Below are 22,107 nucleotides of genomic sequence, written 5' to 3'. Positions count from 1 at the left end.
AAAATAATGATGTTATTGGCGTTTCATTTTAATAAATGGAATGATGCGTGATCCTTTTGATCTATGGAAAAAATGTGTGTACGAACTCATGGTCTAATCAGCAACATAAAGAAGACCTATTTCATATCTGCTAAAAAAAAGCTATAGCATGATAATGTTCAAAAGTATATTCAAAGGATCTTTTTACCTGGTGAACCATTTCAGCATGTCAAACCAGAAAGTTATCCTATGTAAGGTGCAACATTTCAGCTCCATCGCATCCACCAACAATACTTGTGCCTAAAAAAATAAGGCATGCATTTAATAAAATTATCAGAAAAGACAGATGGATATGAGATGGTAACAATGAGTATGTTACATAGATGAATTGATAAATATAAGAAAAACAACTCACTTTTATATTTGTGTTATATAGCTGCTACTCATACTGGCAACAGATAAAAACCACATAAGTTGGTCTTGCAAGGGATATTCTTGAAAGCAGTATACATAGCTACCTCGTAATATGAAATTTAGCTAATAAGAAAGCAATACATGGCCTATAATTTATCTCATGTATACTCATCCCCCTCATGTCAAGAATACAAAATGAAAACACGCCAAAGCTCATAAATATTATCAGCAAAAGTGATATTGTGTATTCAAACTAAATAAATGGAGTATGATTAGAGATAACAAAGGCAGGTGGTATAAATGTACTATTCACTTGTAGGACAGTATTGAGCAAGTGACAAGGAAAACTACTATTCCGGAAGGTACGCTTTCAATGGAATTTGTTTTATGGAGTTAAGAAAATAGAAAGATTAAAAGTACTAGATAAAAGAATATAGCTAGCTGAGGTTCCGAACATGCCGAATGAGTTAACCATTTGACATTTGAATTCAAATTGTTGCTCATTTCATTTGATATTTGATTTGTTATCTCCCAAGGATGAAGACAATTATATTGAATGACAACACAATGTGCAGCTATATTAAATGAAAGAGTATTGTTATAAGTTCGTCTATATAGCAAAGGTATTCGATCATCCATTTAAAAACATAACAAGACTAGGTTACTACTACGATGCAAGGACTAATGAAGAAGGATCACCTGGCATACAGAAACTCTTGAAAGAATGATGAGCAGTAAGATGACGGGTTTCACAAAGTTTCTTCGATTGCATCGATTTAAGTTGAACTATATAGACATTGCGGCCCACATATAGAAATATTTCATCAGTATCCTCCGCATACCTCAGTCTAAATGACAACCCTGGCCTCTCTCCTTCAACCCTAGGGGGGATCCCATCAATGTTACGCATTTGAATGGTCTTCCACAACACCCATTTGGTAAAACCTTGAAAATTGACCTCCCTTTGCCACATTTGAATGTTATAATAATAGTGAGACAATATGGCGATACCAACAGCGCCATCCACGATCTGGATAACCTCACGCATGTCAAAAAAGTGACGGGCCTCATTTATAGTGGGAGGTGCACTAATCAAAGCTAGGATGTGCCCATCCAAATCAAACTCAATCATGTAATCTTGACACAACCAGTAAAGTGCATTACCAACTAGTGACCCATGAATGCCGGCATCAGGAAGCTCACATGGAGTGGGTGTTGAGATGACGTCGCCCCATATGCCAGCCTTCGAAGAGTAAACAGATGCTAAGATGAGCTGTGGACCACTATAGTAGGTGCTCGTGGAGAGCAAGACCACCTTGAATGTACTCAAGTGGCAGCTTCCGTGCACATGGTCGTGGTCAGCAGAAGCACAGAGCACCGCCCCGTTGACATAGCGTTTACTGAACTCCGGCGGAATTGACACACGGCACACCTCGCCAGTGATGGGGGCAATGACAATAAGATCCTGCTGCGGCGGGCGCATGATGAGAAGGCGACCGTGGCGGCACCCAAGTAGTTGGAACCTCGAGAGGTTGCCGCTGTCAATGCCGTGGTGTCGCAGGTCGAAGCGCTGTGGAGGGATACGATCGGGATGGTCCAGGATTGGTCTGAACACAATACCATCCACGCTATTCTCAAAGAAACCAAGGAGGGGGCGGCTTTTGGTGGTATGCACGGAACTGGCGGTGGAACCTTGGGTCGATGGTGGCGCGTCGCCATCGCTTGCAGATGGCGTTGGCGCGGGGCAAGGATGAGGGCTGCGGCAGGAGACGGACCAGGATCTCTCTCAGGAGATCGTCGTCTTCAAGCGGCGAGGCCAGCGCCGCTGGTGAGCTGTGGCGGCGGCGACGACTGCTGCGGATCACTCCGGATGCCTCCTCACTCGTGTGGACCTTGGGACGGTGGCGCGTGCCTCGCCGGCGAGCCACTCCTTGAACCTGGGGATGGAGGCGAGGGCTGCGGCGGCGGGTACCGGCTCAGCCCATTAGTCCCGGTTCAGTGTAGAACCGGGACTAATGTGGGCATTGGTCCCGGTTCGTGAGCCCAGGGGGCCGGCCGGGCCACGTGGGCCATTGGTCCCGGTTCGTCTGGACCTTTTGGTCCCGGTTGGTGGGACGAACCGGGACCAATGGGCCTCGCTCCTGGCCCACCACCATTGGTCCCGGTTGGTGGCCCGAACCGGGACCAAAGGCTCCCCTTTAGTCCCGGTTCTTGCCACAAACCGGGACCAATGAGGTGCCTATATATACCCCCTCGTGTAAGAGCAGAGTACACTGCTCTGTTTTTTTCTGGCCGAGGGGGAGAGGGCTTGGTGGTGCTCTAGCTCACCTCCTATGCACACAAGGTGTTCGATGAAATGCCCGAGCCACACTACTTAAGCTTTCTCCACTTCAAACTCGACCTCCAAGCTCCATTTTCCTCAATATTTGTCTAGATTTAGCGGTCCGTCACGCCCCGTCCCCGTCTTCACCACCGTCGATCACCCGCGCCGAGCTCATCGCCGGCACCACCGTGGTGAGCCTCTTGTTCTTATCTTCTTTCTGAAAGGAAAAATATTCTTACTTGTATGTTTACATAGATACTTGTATTATTTTCTTACTTTTATTATTGCATCTTATATAGTGCAATGGTTTTGGTATCCCCCCCGTCGGCCCTCGTCCTGTCTATGATTCGGATTTGGTATGTATATTATCTTCATAACTATTGGTTCGTTTATTGTTTATGAAAATTATGCCGACCAACGTGACATAGATTTTATTTATCTAGGATGTATGTGAATCGGAAATGCCAACCGACCCTATTGTCGAGAGGTTAAATTTAGTTGAAGAAGAAAACAATTTGTTGAAGGAAAAAATAAAAAAAATTGAGGAGGAGAAGATGATATTGGAGTTGCATGTTGCGGATGTCGTCGATGATCACAAGATCAAGATGGATGCAATGCGCTTGAAGATTAGAAAGATTAGAAAATATGCCATTCATACCGAGGCTTGGTATCATTATGCCGTTGGATCAATTGTTACCTTGGTTGCGATTATGATCGCATTTGTTTTCGCATCGAAATGTTTTACATAGTTTCAATGTATGGTTTAATTAATTAGATGCTCTGGAGAGCTATATGTTGTTAGATGAGAACTATGTATGCACTTTGGTTTTAATGTGATGATGAACTTCTATTAATTTGGACACTTAATTATATATAATGCACGCAGATGAACCGGCAATGGATGTACGGTGACAGACACACCCGCGAGTACATTAAGGGCGTGCATGAGTTTCTCGATGCGGCTGAGGCAAACAAGCAGAATGGTTTTATGTGTTGTCCATGCACTGAATGTGGGAATACGAGGTCTTACTCTAACCGGAAAATCCTTCACTCCCACCTGCTTTACAAGGGTTTCATGCCACACTATAATGTTTGGACGAGGCACGGAGAAATAGGGGTTATAATGGAAGACGGCGAAGAAGAAGAGTACGATGACAACTATGTGCCCCCTGAATACGGTGATGCTGCAACGGGGGGAGCTGGTGAAGATCAAGAGGAACCAGACGATGTGCCCAATGATGCTGCCACGGGTGAAGCTGCTGAAGATCAAGAGGAACCAGACGATGTGCCCGATGATGATGATCTGCGCCGGGTCATTGTCGATGCAAGGACGCAATGCATTAGTCAAAAGGAGAAGCTGAAGTTTGATCGCATGTTAGAGGATCACAAAAAAGGGTTATACCCCAATAGCGAAGATGGCAACACAAAGCTCGGTACCGTACTGGAATTGCTGCAGTGGAAGGCAGAGAATGCTGTGGCTGACAAAGGATTTGAGAAGCTACTGAAAATATTGAAGAAGAAGCTTCCAAACGATAACGAATTGCCCGACAGTACATACGCAGCAAAGAAGGTCGTATGCCCTCTAGGATTGGAGGTGGAGAAGATACATGCATGCCCTAATGACTGCATCCTCTACCGCGGTGCATACAAGGATCTGAACGCATGCCCGGTATGCGGTGCGTTGCGGTATAAGATCAGACGAGATGACCCTGGTGATGTTGACGGCGAGCCCCTCAGGAAGAGGGTTCCTGCGAAGGTGATGTGGTATGCTCCTATAATACCACGGTTGAAACGTCTGTTCAGAAACGAAGAGCATGCCAAGTTGATGCGATGGCACAGTGAGAACCGAAAGAAAGATGGGAAGTTGAGAGCACCCGCTGACGGGTCGCAGTGGAGAAAAATTGAGAGAAAGTACTGGGATGAGTTTGCAAAGGACCTAAGGAATGTATGGTTTGCTTTAAGCGCGGATGGCATTAATCCTTTCGAGGAGCAGAGCAGCAATCACAGGACCTGGCCCGTGACTCTATGTATGTATAACCTTCCTCCTTTGATGTGCATGAAGCGAAAGTTCATTATGATGCCAGTTCTCATCCAAGGCCCTAAGCAACCCGGCAACGAAATTGATGTGTACCTAAGGCCATTAGTTGAAGAACTTTTACAGCTGTGGAACGGAAACGGTGTACGTACGTGGGATAAGCACAGACAGGAGGAATTTAACCTTAAGGCGTTGCTGTTCGTGACCATCAACGATTGGCCCGCTCTCAGTAACCTTTCAGGACAGACAAACAAAGGATACCACGCATGCACGCACTGTTTAGATGACACCGAAAGTATATACCTGGACAAATGCAGGAAGAATGTGTACCTGGGCCATCGTCGATTTCTTCCGACCAACCATCAATGTCGAAAGAAAGGCAAGCATTTCAAAGGCGAGGCAGATCACCGGAAGAAGCCCGCCATGCGCACCGGTGTTCACGTGTTTGCTATGGTCAATGATTTACACTACGTAATCTTTGGAAAGGGTCCCGGTGGACTAGCTGTTCCGAATGACGCTGAGGGACACGCACCCATGTGGAAGAAGAAATCTATATTTTGGGACCTACCCTACTAGAAATACCTAGAGGTCCGCTCCTCAATCGACGTGATGCACGTGACGAAGAACCTTTGCGTGAACCTGCTAGGCTTCTTGTGCGTGTATGGGAAGACAAAAGATACACCCGAGGCACGACAGGACCTGCAACGTTTGCACGAAAAAGACGGCATGCCTCCGAAGCAGTATAAAGGTCCTGCCAGCTACGCTCTTACGAAAGAAGAGAAAGAAATCTTCTTTGAATGCCTGCTCATTATGAAGGTCATGACTGGCTTCTCGTCGAATATAAAGGGAATAATAAATATGCCAGAGAAAAAGTTTCAGAACCTAAAGTCTCATGACTGACACGTGATTATGACACAACTGCTTCCGGTTGCATTGAGGGGGCTTCTACCGGAAAACGTTCGATTAGCCATTGTGAAGCTATGTGCATTCCTCAATGGAATCTCTCAGAAGGTGATCGATCCAGAAATCGTACCAAGGCTAAGGAGTGATGTGGCGCAATGTCTTGTCAGTTTCGAGCTGGTGTTCCCACCATCCTTCTTCAATATCATGACGCACGTCCTAGTTCATCTAGTCGACGAGATTGTCATCCTGGGGCCCGTATTTCTACACAATATGTTCCCTTTTGAGAGGTTCATGGGAGTCCTAAAGAAATATGTCCGTAACCGCGCTAGGCCAGAAGGAAGCATCTCCATGGGCCATCAAACAGAGGATGTTATCAGGTTTTGTGTTGACTTCCTTCCTGGCCTTAACAAGATAGGTCTCCCTAAATCGCGGTATGAGGGGAGACTGACTGGAAAAGGCACTCTGGGAAGAGACTCAATAATATGCAGGGACGGATATTCTTGGTCTCAAGCACACTACACAGTTCTACAGAACTCTACCTTGGTGACTCCGTATGTCGATGAACACAAGAACAGTCTGCGCTCCAAACACCCGGAGCAGTGCGACGACTGGATTACATGTGAACACATCAGGACTTTCAGCAGTTGGTTGGAAACATGTCTCAGAGGTGACAACACTGTTTGTGATGAGTTGTACTTGTTGTCCAGGGAACCATCTTTGACTGTATTGACTTACAAAGGATACGAGATAAATGGGAATACATTTTACACGATCGCCCAAGATCAAAAGAGCACCAACCAAAACAGCGATGTCCGCTTTGATGCAGCAACCGAGAGCGGAAAGGACACATATTATGGTTACATAGTGGACATATGGGAACTTGACTACGGACCTGATTTTAAGGTAAGTGTGTTTAAGTGCAAATGGGTCAATCTGTTAGGCGGCGGGGTATAGGTAGACCCACAGTACGGAATGACAACAGTGGATCTGAAAAATCTTGGGTACACTGACGAACCGTTCGTCCTAGCCAATGATGTGGCACAGGTTATCTATGTGAAGGACATGTCTACCAAACCGAGAAAAAGAAAAGATAAGGAAGCGAATACATCATACGATGAGCCAAAGCGCCACATAGTTCTTTCAGGAAAAAGGGACATCCTCGGAGTGGACGGCAAGACAGATATGTCTGAAGATTATGAGAAGTTTCATGAAATTCCTCCCTTCAATGTCAAGGCTGACCCAAGCATCCTGATAAACAATGAAGATTATCCATGGTTACGGCGCAATAAGCAAATGACACAAGCGAAGAAAAAGTGAAGACATTCTCCCGCAATAAGCAAATGCTATGTGGGTGAAATTATAATACCATCCCAACTTTCAACTTTTTTAGAGTTCATTTGAAATGCTTTCATGTCTTATGGTTCGAAACTTTGATACTTCGAAAGTGATTGTCCATTTTGTACACGAAGTGCATCAAGTTTTTGTCGTAACCCTCTCTACTTTTTGGAACATGCTATGTGGGTGAAATGATGGCACTAACAGAAAGTTTATAATTTTTGTGACCTAAAAGCAAAAAGAAATCACTAAAAAACTGTAAGTATTTAGTTTTAAGTAGAAATAAAAAATAAATAGAAAAAAAATTCTAATTTTATAGTAAAGTTATTCATAAACTAGTGATTCACACAAATTTTTAAAAATTCAAATTTAAACTATTTAAAATTTAAAACTAATGGCACTAACAGAAAGTTTATAATTTTTGTGACCTAAAAGCAAAAAGAAATCACTAAAAAACTGTAAGTATTTAGTTTTAAGTAGAAATAATAAATAAATAGAAAAAATTCTAATTTTATAGTAAAGTTATTCATAAACTAGTGATTCACACAAATTTTTAAAAATTCAAATTTAAACTATTTAAAATTTAAAACTAATGGCACTAACAGAAAGTTTATAATTTTTGTGACCTAAAAGCAAAAAGAAATCACTAAAAACTGTAAGTATTTAGTTTTAAGTAGAAATAAAAAATAAAAAACCAAAAAAATATAGAAATAAAAAAGAAAAAACCAAAAAAAATGCCACCTACTGGGCCTCCACGGCCTGAATACGACTAGAAACCCTACATGGGCCAGGATTCAGGCCTGCAGAAGGCCCAATAGGCCCACAGGCAAAGCAGTGTCAAATTAGGCCCATAGGCCTGCTGTTCAGAGGAGTTCGAGAGGGAGGAGACAGCAGGGCTTATAAACCAGTGCCGGCGCCCTTCAGCTAGCGATGTGGGACTAAACTTATGGGCGCTGGCAGCACAAGGGCATTGGTCCCGGTTGGTGGCACCAACCGGGACTAAAGGGGGCTTTGGTCCCGGTTCATGGCACCAACCGTGACCAATGCCCCCCTTTAGTCCCGGTGGTGCCACCAACCGGGACCAAAGGCCGCCGCTTCCCGCCCTTTGGGCTGCCGAAAATTGGCCTTTGGTCCCGGTTGGTGGCACCAACCGGGACTAAAGGGGGGCAATGGTCCCGGTTTGTGCCACGAACCGGGACCAAAGCCTTTTCTATATAAGCAGAGACTTAGCGTTTTTTCAGATTTCATCGCCAGTTCCCCGCCCCGACGACGCCGCCAGGCTGCCCGAGCTCGCCCCGACGACGCCGTCAGGCTGCCCCGCCGTCGCCGTCGCCCGCCGTCGCCCGCGCCCCCGCCGTCGCCCGCCGTCGCCCGCGCCCTCGCCGTCGCCCGGGCCCCTGCCCCGGCCCGCCCCTGCCCCGAGGCGGCCGCCCCGGCCCGCCCCCGTCGCCGTCGCCCGCGCGCCGCCCCGGCCCGCCCTGGCCGTCGCCCGCGCCCCTGCCCCGACGCCATCCTCGCCGCCGACCTCTCCTTAGCTTGGTCCGGCCGCCGGCGCCATCCCTTTGCAAATTTTTGTTCATAGATGATAGATAGATGATCAAATGATGTTTTTTTGTTCATAGATGCATGATAGATGATCAAATGATGTTTTTTTTGTTCATAGATGATCATATGATTTTTTTTAGGTTATTTTCATTTGTAGAATTTTTTTATGTATCTAGGAATATTTTTGTTTATAGATGATAGATGATCAAATGATGAATATTTTTGTTCATAGATGATAGATGATCAAATGATGATTTTTTGTGTTCATAGATGATAGATGATCAAATGATGTTTTTTTGTTCATAGATGATCATATGATTTTTTTAGGTTATTTTCATTTGTAGAAATTTTTTATGTATCTAGGAATATTTTTGTTCATAGATGATAGATGATATATATGATGATGTTTTTTTTTCATATATGCATTTTTTCATATATATGATGATGTTAGTGGAGAGGAAAAAGTAAAATAAGGAAAAGGAAAATAAGTAGAGAAAGAAGGAGAAGAAGAAGGAGAAGACGAGGAGAGGAAGAAAAGGAAGAGGAGAAGAAGAAAGGAATAGAAGAGAAGAAGAGAAAATTAGAATATATATTCTATTTTCTCTTTTCTCCTCTATTCCTTTCTTCTTCTCTTCTTTTTTTTCTTCTTTTTTTTCTTCGACACATGGGGGGGTCGAGAACGTCGGACATTCATGAGAGAGGCGAGGAAGAAGGGGAAGAAGAGGGAGAAGAAGAGGAGAGGAAGAAGAGGAAGTCTTCTCCTCTATTCTTTCTTTTCTTCTTTTTTCTTCTTCTTCTTCCTCTTTATTTTATCGGGAACGAGGGTTGTCGAGAGGTCGAGGAGCGGTAGAGGAGAAACCCTAAATAGAAAGTATCGTCAGTGTGAGATACATGTACCGTCGGTGTCGGACACTACACCCACATCCCACAAGTGTCGCGGGCTTCGACGCCCACGTCACTTGTGGGACGTGGATGTAGTGTCCGACACCGAAGGCCACATGTATCTCACACCCACGAAACTTGCTAGCTATTTAGGGTTTCCTCTACCGAAAAGAATAGGAGAAATAAATAAGAAGAAGAAAAAAGAAGAAAAAGAAGAGGAGAAGAAGAAAGGAATAGTGGAGAAGAAGAGAAAATAGAATATATATTCTATTTTCTCTTTTCTCCACTATTCCTTTCTTCTTCTCCTCTTTTTTTTCTTCTTTTCTTCTTCTTATTCTTCTTCTTCTTCTTATTAGCCGGAAGTAGAGAGAGGTTTCCTAGTGTCAAAGTATTGAAGAAATCCATGCCTTCATCATTAGCCGGAAGTAACCAGGGCATGTTGGTACGAAGTTCTGCAAAGTTGTTTTGGAATGGAGTCCCGGATAGAATAATCCGCCTTTTGGTACCAATTCAGCAAAGGCCTTCCAAATAGCGATATTCGGAAGGCTCTTGCTGAACTTTGTACCAAAAAGCGAATTATCCTATCTGGGACTCCGTTCCAGAACAACTTTGAAGAGCTTCGTACCATCATGCACATGTTACTTTCGCCTAATGATGAAGACAAGGTTTTGTTGAATCCTTTGACACTAGGCAACCTCCCGACCCCTCGGCGATCCTCTCGAACATGAGAGGAAGAAGAGGGTCGTCTAGGGGTCGAGGGTTCCAGGGTCGTCGAGGGGTCGAGGATCGCCGATGGGTCGAGAGAGGTTTCCTAGTGTCAAAGTATTGAAGAAATCCATGCCTTCATCATTAGCCGGAAGTAACCAGGGCATGTTGGTACGAAGTTCTGCAAAGTTATTCTGGAATGGAGTCCCGGATAGAATAATCCGCTTTTTGGTACGAATTCAGCAAAGGCCTTCCAAATAGCGATATTCGGAAGGCTCTTGCTGAACTTTGTACCAAAAAGCCAATTATCCTATCTGGGACTCTGTTCCAGAACAACTTTGAAGAGCTTCGTACCATCATGCACATGTTACTTTCGCCTAATGATGAAGACATGGTTTTGTTGAATCCTTTGACACTAGGCAACCTCCCGACCCCTCGGCGATCCTCTCGAACATGATGTAGTGTCGTCGTTGTCGATATATACCCCCTCCCGATAGCTTACTATGATTAGGTAGCTAGTTCTACGTTTGGCACTAATATATCCATCTGTCATGTTTGAATAATAATTGCCATGTTGTAAATATTTGTAGAAACTATGGACACCGCCCTAGATGAAGCAACAAAAGAAGCATTGTTGAGGGACATAATCGCAGAAGGAAGTGATGCCATCTCGTTGTTTCTCAACGAAACCGATGGTCTGGAAGGACAGGGTGAACAAGCTGGCTACGGTGACCTAATGCCGGTGCAAGAAGAAGAACATGAGGACGGCTCCGGTGACCCAATGCCGGTGCAAGAAGGAGACCGTGATGACGGCTCCGGTGACCGAACCGAGTCCGGCCAGGTATATATATTAGTTAAGCCTATGCTGACTAGCTGATTGATGCATTCATTGTTTTGGTATGTACACATATTAATTAAGTCTTTGTTCTTTTTTCTAGCCCTCCGAATCGAGCACAACTTCGGTAAAGAGACGAGGCCCGAAGAAAAAGTTGAGCTCGGATGAAAAGTTTGAGATCATAGCAATCGCGCCCGACGGCCAACCTATTGAACCCCTCCGGACAAAGAGCGCATTTGTTGCTCAGTGCGGGGTTCTGGTTAGGGACAAGATCCCGATAAGCATCCAGCAATGGTTTAAGCCAGCTACAGAAGACCCTGAGGTGTCTTATGTCAATGATATGCAGAAAAATGATCTTTGGACTGAGCTGAAGTCAAATTTCACCCTACCGCCTGAGGATAATCCAGAGAACCCAGTTAAAGAGAAATTAATCAAGTCTTTTGCTCTGAAGAGGATGGCAGAACTATTCAGGAGGTGGAAGAAAGAGCTGAATAAGTTTGTCGAAAATAATGAGACACCAGAATTCAAGGGCAGATATGAGAAGATCAGAGATCACTGGCCCGCATTTGTGGCCCACAAGACATCAGAAAAGAGTAAGAAGATGTCGGCGACAAACAAGCAAAATGCTGCGAAGAAGAAGCTTCACCATCGCACGGGGTCAGGTGGCTACCTCGTAGCCCGGCCTAAGTGGTCCAAGAGTGAGAATGATCTGGTTCATAAAGGGATCGAACCAGAGACAAATAACTGGCCAGACCGTTGCCGGACTTGGTTCTTCCGGGCTGGCGGAACCCTGGACCCTGAAACAGGGAAGTGCATTTGGACGAACGATCAAATGGACATACCAGTCAGTAAGCTTAAGTAGTATATCGAAGCAGCGCATGAAGGGACGTTCTTTCCAGACAGAGAGAACGACGAGCTCACAATGGCCCTCGGGAATCCTGAGCACCCTGGACGGACACGAGGCACGCCAGGCTCCGTTCCGTGGAAGGTTGGGTTTCCGGACGCAGGCGGTTACAAATCCCATGATAGGAGGAAAAAAGTGCAGCAGACCCAAATGCAGGCGCTGAAAGCAAGGGTGGACGCGATAGAGGAACGAGAAGCAAATTGCAGCAAACGTACTGCGGAAGCCTCCCCCGAAGCTACCCCGCCATCTCAGCGCAGAAGCAGTGTGGCTTCCACCGAGCTTCTTCAGCCGGAGCATGCCTTGACGGCTCCTGCCAGCTATCCCGTGGATGCTATAACGGAGTCTCAAAATTGCCACCTTATGACGCAATGGATGAATTTGAAGGTTAAGGCGGCTGTTGGCTCTGTTTTTCCTACTGAACCCGGCGCAACTTTTCACTGTCGGCCGATTCCAGAAGGATATGCTAGGGTGATGGTGGATGAGATAACGGAGGGATTTGAGGACCTCCAGCTTAACCACCCTACCGGTGAAGGGGAGACTCGGCTGGGGTCTGCTCTGAAGACTCCATGCCTACGGCGGAAGGAGCTCATCAACCTTCCGAACTGGACGCCACCGCCTCCTCCTCCTCCTCCGGCGAGTCAGGGCACTCCGCCTCCACCGCCTCCTCCTCCGGCGAGTGACGATCAGGGCCCTCGGCCGGCTCCTTCTCCGGCGCGCGGCGGCACTCCGCCTCCTTCTCCGCCTGCGCCGACGCGCCCGAGCAGCCAGCCTCCTCCTTCTCCGCCTCGTCAGCAAGGGCGGAAGAGACCTGCCGCCGCTCCAGCTACTCCGGCGCGTCGTAGTCCTTCTCCTCCGCCTCTTAAGCAAGTAAAGAAGACAACCGCTACATCTGCTCGGTCGGCGTCTAGCAGTACAACCAGAGGCGGGAGGACATACAGATTCGGTCCTTCTCTGAAGACTCCAGAGAAGTTACCATACGAGAGGACCCAGGAGGAGAACGCCGAGATCGCGCGAGAAGAAGTGAAGAAATTCTTTGAAGGGGTGAAAGCAAAGAAACATCCACCTCCGGAGGAGAAGGTAGATCGGGTGAAAGTGAAGCGCACTCTGGCTTCCCTGACAAAACCATCGAAGTCTGATTCGCCGAAAGGAAACTATGACCGCATTATTGGAAAGGAATTTGCCGAAGCGGAGCGGTCGGGAAGTACTGTCAGTGATCAAAGGCTGAAAGAACGACGAGCTGGGAAACAAATTGCCCAGCTCGGCGAACAAGCGAAGCAATCGTGCCCCCCGCTCAAGGTGCCTAGCCACAACGTCGCTAATGATCCGAGGATGGTGCCCGGTTATAGCAATCTTGCAGATTACCTGCCCGACGAAGTACATTATGAACCCATGGAGATGTAGATACAAAGATACGAGTACGGGAAGCCTCTCGTCAAAGATGAAAGATCTCTATCAACGATGATGCGAAGATTGCATGATTGGTACTTGAAAATCTGCAGAGACTCTGGGGGGAGGAGTACTTTGTATTTGAAAGTTAAAAAGGAGCATGACCTCGTTGGAATTGATCTGTTGCCTGTTCCATTTGAGGAGTTCTATCAGTTTTTCAATCAATTGGCCCTCGATAAAGCAACGGTCACCTGCTACTGTCTGTAAGTACTACTACTTCTATCATTAAGTCTCTCCATATAGCTCAGCTCTTTCATTGCATGTATTTATAATCATCCTCACTATATTATGCAGATTGAAGATCGTCGAATTGAAGAAAAGACAAGTCGGTGATATTGGGTTCATTAACACCTATCTCATAGATGCAACTCAGGTTAAATTTCATGCCGCAGAAACCGAGGCCAGCATGCTAGAATCGTTGATAATAAATCAAAACAAAGATATAATACTCTTTCCTTACAACTTCAAGTGAGTGTTACTGTCTTGTGCGTATTCGGTTTCCCTTATATATTAGTCAAGGTTATAGTAATGTAATTGATGAGTTATGCATGCGTGTGCAGTTTCCACTATATTCTCCTACATATTAAGCTTGAGCAGGGACTAGTAACCGTCTTAGACTCAAGACGAAAAGATCCCAAGGACTATGCCGACATGACTCAAATACTCGAGAAGTAAGTTAAATCGATCATTATCCACCATATCAGCAACTTTGTTCATTTCCTGATATATCAAGTAATTGTTTTCTTTGTCCGGCAGGGTTTGGAGAAAATTCACCAGAAAAGCTCCGGGACTGCCGAAGGAGCTGCAATTTAGACACCCGAAAGTAAGTACTAGCTATAGTAGCATTTTAAGCGCATCTACTAGTCATTTAAGCCCTAGTTTCATCAATACCATTTGGCATTCTTGCTTATCAGTTTGATTAACCTCTATTTCTTGTAAAGTGGTTGTGGCAGGAACAAGGGAATGATTTCTGTGGATACTATGTTTGCGAGTCCATCCGCCACACGGCCTGTGAGCGGGGCTACACTGACGAACAATATGAAGTACGTAAATAACAACATTCACAATTTTATTTTATTACCATCATTTGTGTTGAGTTTCATTCATTCATATATATATATATATATATATATATATGTATTGACCCCCTTCTTTAAATTAGATGTTTTGGAAGCGGGATGAACTCCTAGCAACAACTCGCATGCGAGGAATTCAAGAGGAATTGGCGGCATTCTTTCTTGACCACGTGATCCCTGAAGACGGAGAATTCTATGTGGACCCTGAGTCCGTATGATTATATTTGTAAGAGATAATTATTGTATATATATAGCCGGTAGTGTCAGATAGATATACGAGAACTTGTTGTTCGACCAATCTCTCGGAGAAGGAGAGGTGGTCGATATCACTTCTCTCTGTATATATGCATATATGTTCATGACGATCTTTCTGTTTCCTTCGTTTGATTAATTACTAGCTAGCTAGCGTGTCTAGTCCTCTCTATATACGTATGTATAGTACGTAGCGTCGACCAAGTACGGACATAACAGAGGACACTTCTCTCTATTAATTATAACTAGCTAACACAATATATGAAACACCTAAATTAACCCCCCAAAACCCCCAACCCCCCCCCCTTTCAAAAAAAAAACAAAAACCCCAGCCACAGAAGTGCTGACGCGTGGATGCCTATTGGTCCCGGTTGGCTCTGCGCACTGCCCACGTGGAGGGCCTTTAGTCCCGGTTCTGGACTGAACCGGGACTAAAGGGGGGAGGTATTAGTACCGACACTTTAGTCCCGGTTCCTAAACCGGGACTAAAGGCCCTTACGAACCGGGACTATAGGCCCTTTTTCTACTAGTGGGTGACTCCGTCGCCCTCGTCACTTGCGTGGACTGGGTGATGGAGACGCGCACTGCGCCTCAGATTCAGTCCGGCTCCCTCCTCATTCGCCTGAACCTGGGGATGGAGGCGTGGGCTGCGGCGGCGGGCCGCTCCGGCGGCATCTAGGGCAGCGTTCATCCGCGGCCGCCAAGAAGACCTAGCAAGGATGGACGTGGTGGTAGCAGGCTAGCAACGGGTTGAGTTCGCTCCTGTTGTAGAGAGCATTGGTTGGGCTTGGACATATGATTGGAGTATTCTCTTTTTTTTCGGAATCTATGGTTGGAGTATTCTCAATAAACAAAAACCATGCGGATTTACAACCAACATCCTTACAGACTTTGATGAAGTCATCAGACATCTCAGCCTAATTTATTTGCAGTGTCAATCTGCAAAGACCGACCACGGCGATCTCAACTGCTTCTTTCTTGCTACTGTAAATGATAGCTTAAATTGCTATTTTTCCAATCAATCTTGTCCCGGGCTACATTTTGTTGGGTATGCAGATGCAACTTGCAACAAGTTCATACACTAATTAATATCCAACACTTGATGGGGCAATGGATCCACGAAGAGCTTCATCCGGCCTGTGTTCCCACTGTCATTGTGATATTTTCCTTCGGCTCGTGCTGGTCTGTGTGTACTATTATTGCTCAGACTTTTATGATGGCAACTCCGATTTCCCTTGTAATGAGTTCTTGTTGTGGCTTATAAATAAATAAGGGATGTGCCCTTCAGACAGAAGGGGTCGCCTGGTTTCCCTTGTACCCATTGGTGGACAAGGCCCGCATGCATCACTCTGGCAGCATACATCTGAGAATGGCTTGGAATTTTCCTCAAAAATTAGAGAGAATGACTTGGAATTTCAACCGAGATGAAAACATAATTCAGCTGAGAATGACTTGGCATTTCAGTCAAAGTAGCTCTCCGAGAATTGTAGCTGAGATCAATCTAAAAGTCCTGGGGTGATGGCGTGACACATATTGACCACTTCAAAAGCAGTGGACAGCAGTACCAACCTCAGTCAGTCTCAGGACAAGAAATTTCAGTCGTGTCAAACAGGCACTTGAAATGACTTGGAAACCCAACAGAGAATTAATGTCAAGAATGCAACCTCCTGCCGTACGTGCTCCTGTGATTGTAGACTCGCCGAAGTCCCGTCCCTCATCTTCAGCAGCAAACAACTTCTGTGGGAACGATTAGTCCTCTGGCTCATATGAACCACTTCTGCGGAGACAGACTAACCTCCACTGTTCTAACCCCTCCCCCCCCCCCCCCACCTCCCCCATGCGGGCGACGGGCGAAGCCCCGCTCCCTCCTCTCCTACAGCCCACCTACCCGCCGCTCTCCCCTGCCGCTGCTGCCGGCGTGGTCCGCCGGGCCTTGCCCGCGCGGCGCTGGCGGTGGTGGGCCGTTCTTTCCCCGCGTGCGTGGGGGCCCCCTGATGGCGGCGGTGCTCCTTGGCCGGCAACAGTGTGGCTCGGCGGCGGGGTTTCGCGGGCTGCGGGCGTCCCTGATGCGGCAGCGCGGCCGTTTGCTGTGGGGCACGCGGTGGTGCAGCTGGGCGGTGGCGTCCGCTCCGCCCAGATGTGGGGCCTTTTGGGCCCCACTGGGTTGGGGCGGGCCAGCGATCCGGCGAGCGGCGGCGTTGCCCCTGGTGGAGGTGGCGCGGCATCGGGGGCTGTGGGTGGTGCGGCTTCGTCGGTCGATGTGCAACATCGTGGCGACAGGGTTTGTCAGGACCCTTTGGGGCCCAGCCGGGCCAGTTTGGGCTGGTAGGCCCCTGTCATCACGTCCAGTCGGCTCCACGGCAGCGGTGGTGGTTGTCCCCTCCCGTCGGCCGAGTTGCGGATGCCCCCGAGCCCGTTGGCTCCTTGTCCCTCCTCCAAGTGTCGTGTCGTTAGCCCCAGGGAGATGGTGAAGTTGGTTCGGTGACCATAGTGGCACATCCTGGTGGGCAGCATGTTTGGTGGTGCACTTCAGATCGTCCGGGGTGGTGGTGGTTGTTTGGGTTGGGAGAAATCCTTGGCGGCCCGTCCGACATCGACGTGATGACGCTTGCGGGCACCGCCGGACCTTCCTGAAGGGCGTCGGATATACCCCTTCCGCACTGCCCTTTCCATACCAGGGGAAACTTTAGGACTTGTCTGGACAACAGCGGCCTCGTTGTTGAATTCCTTCTTGAAGGTGTTGCTCGGTATGCGACGCTTCAGAGTGCTAGGAGCACAATGGTACTTCTCCGGAGGGTGTAGCGGTTGCCGGCCATCTTCGTCTCGTTGATCTGCCATTGTCAGCATTTGCTTCTCTTTCCATTTCTCTATTTTTTCCTTTGGGCTCGTTTGTGCTGTGGCCCTAGCAAGCCGGTTGTATCGAATGGTTGCTTTATAATATAGAAGTGGGGGCAAACCCTTTATCGTCATATGAACTGCAACTCTGTAGCACCGGAATTTGACTTCGAATTCCATCAGAGTCATGGTGCATGGATAACTCTGTACCTTTGGAATTTCATCCCAAAGATAGGTCTGTTCATAGTTGCATATAGATAGACCAAAGGAGTGGGCAGCGGTAGCAACATAAATTTGATTTAATCTTGTTTTCTGCAGTCCAACTCATGTTTCAACTAAACTATATCTTCCTGCCAACAAAAGCACATCGACTTTGCCCGCCCAGCATATGCCAATTTGTAAATCTTCTAGGAATGACATGCTTTGCGAACCACAGCTGAGAAGCACAAAAACTGGCATGGCTTAGGAGAAGAGCTGCCAAGTAGAAGCACGTACAAAAATCAAGAGACGATGAAGTCCTGCTCAAAACAATAATAAGGTATTCAAAGGCATCCGACTACATTGCAAACTTCTTTTTGAGAATGCTACATTACAAACTTAGCCAGACTAAAGTGCGCGCTCTAACATATAGAGAATCCAAGCACATTGAAGCGACGAGGCAAACTCAGCTACAACTAACAACTGCAGTAGCCCTTTCTTCACCTGGAGAAAACAGAAGTGTTAGTTTATTAGTGAGCCAGTGCAGAAAAAGAGAAAATATAACAGAAACACCTATGTATGATAGTGTATGAACAAAAATTTAGTGGCTATATCATATCACCTAAAATAATAAGATCTATATCATGTCCCTTAGAAAAATATAGGGTTGTATCATATTCCTGACTATCTCCTAGAAATAGCAATGACAACAAAATAAACCCTTCAGCCTTTTCACACAAACTAATTCAGTTGGGGAATTGAATGATGTGGCCGGCGTTTGTAATAATAAAGTGAGCTACTAATACATTGCTTTCAGCTTATTGAATGTGAAATAACCAAACCAAGTGAAAACTCTAGGCATAAAACATGTGGATCATCCTGTGTATCATTTAATTCAACATGAGTTATATTTTTTACTTAGCATTGCCACAATTCTAAGTGTTTGTCTGTGTCATTAGCTGTGCACCCCAAATAGTGGCTGAATAGTAGTTTGAGGGCACATGCTACCCACATTGGTCACAAAATATTTTCTAAAGAGAAAATCAAATAGTTCAAATCCCAGAAACTATATGCAGAAGCTCTTTTTTCCTGTTGAACTGCTTCAAAGCATTAGCACTCAAATCAGAGAGTCGTCATGTGCAATGTGCAATGTGCAACATTTTCTCAACAAATCAGAGAGATCCATCCTTAATCGTTGTGCCTAGAAGTATTAGAAGTCAGACAATTAACAATAGTTCTGATGAGAAGACTAATGGACAACAGAAAGCAACAATGAGCCAGTTACATATATGAGATGACTTTAGAAAATTAACCTTTTTTCGTAGATGTTTTGTGAGTTGCTTTTAATGGAGAAAAGAAGGAAATATGACTTAGCAAAATAACTAACTTTTCATTTATAGATACTAGCAATAGTGCCCAAAGTCACATATGTTGTAAATCACAACAAACATTCCTGAAACTATTATATGTAACTGCCTAGAATTTAGCTCATAAAAAATTATTGTCTATAATTTCTCATCCAAAATCATCCATCGTCACTTTACAGAGAGAAAAAAACATGCCTGAGATAAGAAACTTTAGGAAAAGAAGTGATATTAGGTATTCAGTTTGAAATAAATGGAACCTAATTAGAGACTAGAACAATATTTGTCATGTGCTACAGATGTACTAATCAGTTGCTGAGGTTCTTCATCAAGTACAAAGAGGACTATTGTGTTCAAGGACAGTTGATATTACGTAGAAGCTTACGACAGATAAAAAGTACTAAGTTACAAAATAGCAAGCTTAGAATTGATGAAAGTACTAAGTTACAAAAGTATAACTAGCTTTAGATTCCATACATGCCAACTAAGTTACTCATTAACATTTGATTTTATATTTTCACTCATTTGACAATTATGCTTCAGATTCCATACACTTGTTACTAAGCTTATATTGTGGTGACTTAAGAAGAACAACAAAGACATTTCAGCAACCATGTACGAAACATGACTGATCGAGCAATCACCTGGTGCATGGAAACTCGTGAAAGGATGGTAGCAAAAAAAAATTGCCGCTTTCTTGAAGTCTCTTGGATTGCATCGAATCAAGTTGAACCATGTATAGGCTGCCGCCCACACATATAAAAATTGCATCCTCAGTATTTCCTTCGATAGTTTTCCACTCTTCTGGCCTTCCTTCAATCAGGGGAGGGAGTCCAAGAATTATGCTGATGTCAATTGTTTTCTGCAGCACCCATGTCATAACACCATGATAATTGAGGTCCCTCTGCCACATTTGGAAGTATGGGTAAGACAATATTGCTAATCCAACATCACCATTATCGGTCAGCATTATCTTACGACTGGCATTGTTCTAATCCTTTGCAACAAGGGGGCCCTCGATCATAGGTAGACTCTGCCCGTCCAAATCAAACTTGAGGATGTGATTTCCCGTGCACAACCAATAAAGTGTATTACCAACAAGTGACCCAGAATAAGAAGCATCATAAATCTTACATGGCGCGGCCGTTGAGATGTGATTGCCCCATGTGTCAGTCTGGGAGGAGTAAACGCACACGAGGAGGTGATTATCCTTGGAGTACATCAATACCACCTTGAAGGGGCTGTAGTGGCAGGCACCATGCACGTGGCCCTGGTCGCTAGCAGTAGCGGCACAGAGCACAGCCGAGGGGCGAAAGCTTGGCTCGTACTCAGGCGGAACAGCCACACAATGCTTCTCGCCGGTGATGGGGTCGCACACAATGACCTCTCGCCGCTCCAGGTCTTCAAAGAGGATGCGGCCGTGGCGGCAATCGAGCAAATTATCATAGTCCGGGTTGCTGTAGCGTCGCAGGTCGAAGCGCTCTGGAGTGATGCGGTCAGGTAGGTCGAGGGCCGGGTTGAACATGATATCAAAGTCACGGCACTCGAAGACGCCTAGGAAGGGTGGATTCCGGTGGTGGGCGTGGAAGTGACACTGGAAGTTGGGGTCGGTGAGGATGCCTCGCCAGCGCTTGCATACGGCGGAAGCGCGAGGGAGCGACGAGGGCAGAGGCGGGAGGCGGAGGAGGATCTCCCACAGCATATCGTCGTTTTCAAGCGGCGAGGTCGGCCAGCTGCGGCGGCCGCGTTGGGTCATTCTGGCGCCCTTCTCGCTGGCGTGGATCTGGGGGTGGAGCCTCCTTCTCCCTCCTCAATGGGCGTGGATTTGGGAACGGGGTGCGTACGTGCTCCGGCGGCCTTGGCTGGATTGGAGACGACCGATCCCTACGTTTCGATGCCAGAAAGACCTTGCTAGCCCTAGGTTTGTTCTCTCGTAGCGTTGGGCCTTGACTTTACTACAAAAGAACTGGTACTGGGCTTGGTCCCTGTTCGTTCCAAGGATATATATGAAGCGTGCAAGGTACAATTTCCTAACCAGATGTACTCCCTGTCTCAAAAAAATAAAATTCAGATGTATTCCCATTCAAAAAAACAAAACAAAATAAGCAGATGTATTCGCATTCTATAAAAAACCCAGATGTATTCGAATATTGTCTTTGGCGGCCGAGCTCCATGGAGCTCGGTTTTGAAAATTTTGAATTTCATCAAATTTCATATTTCCTTAATTTCAAAAAATTCAAAAAAAAACACAGAAATACATGAAGGCATAACACACATGCCTGTAAATTTTCAGGCCAAAATACGTTGAAATGAAGGCTGTGCAAAAAAACAAATCTGGGGCTTTTTAACGCATGATACTGTTCATCCTCCAGGGCCATAAATTTGTCTTTTTTGTACTGGTCGCATTTCAATGGTTCTCATCCTGAATTTTACACACATACACATAACATGCTTACTTGCACATTTTTCAGATTTTTTTGATACCAAAAGGTTTGAATTTTGATTTGTTTTAAAAAAAGGCCTCCATTTAGGCCGAGAGCCAAACACCCGTTCTCAGATGTATTCCCTGTCTAACATACTCCCACCGTTTTATAATACAGTGCCTATATTTTTTTCAGAAGTCAAACAATCAAACTTTTTTTTTGCATGGAATTTAGGACTTTATTCAGTATAATAGGAGTCGGTTACAATCTGCCCGCAGGCTAGTTCGGAGGAAATCTGGGCTAACAGCTAGCCAACTGTCCGTCCCATCAAGCGTACAGGCACGCTGAGCACAAAGATGGGCCGACACATTCATGTCCCTACCGACATGTCGAACCGAAAAAGAGATAAAATGCGGCACTATGTCCAATAATTCTCGAAAGATAGGCGATGCAATCGATCTGGAATTGCCTCGCGAGTTCCAGAGCTCGACCAAATGAAGACAATCGACCTCCATTATCACATGTGAGTAGCCTCGGAGCTGAGCAAAAATTACCCCCTCCCGAAAGGCCAGCAGCTCGGCGATGAAGGGGTCCGAGACTCCCGGCAATGGTTTGCACCAAGCTCCTAGGAAAGCAAGATGGGAGCGTGCCAC

At 45.9% G+C, this 22,107-nt stretch overlaps 2 pseudogenes; both read right to left on the bottom strand.

Moving 5' to 3' along the window:
* Nucleotides 1–1,058: 1,058 nt before the first annotated feature.
* On the bottom strand, nt 1,059–15,309 carry LOC147977669 (uncharacterized; annotated as a pseudogene).
* A 4,211-nt stretch (nt 15,310–19,520) lies between these two features.
* LOC147977668 (uncharacterized) lies at nt 19,521–20,974 on the bottom strand (annotated as a pseudogene).
* Between the last annotated feature and the right edge of the window lie 1,133 nt (nt 20,975–22,107).

The sequence above is a fragment of the Triticum urartu genome, chromosome 3A (assembly GCF_056163025.1).
Source record: "Triticum urartu cultivar PI428250 chromosome 3A, HENAU_Tu73, whole genome shotgun sequence".
NCBI classification, from domain to species: Eukaryota; Viridiplantae; Streptophyta; class Magnoliopsida; order Poales; family Poaceae; genus Triticum; species Triticum urartu.
This window is presented reverse-complemented; position numbering and strand designations above follow the sequence as displayed.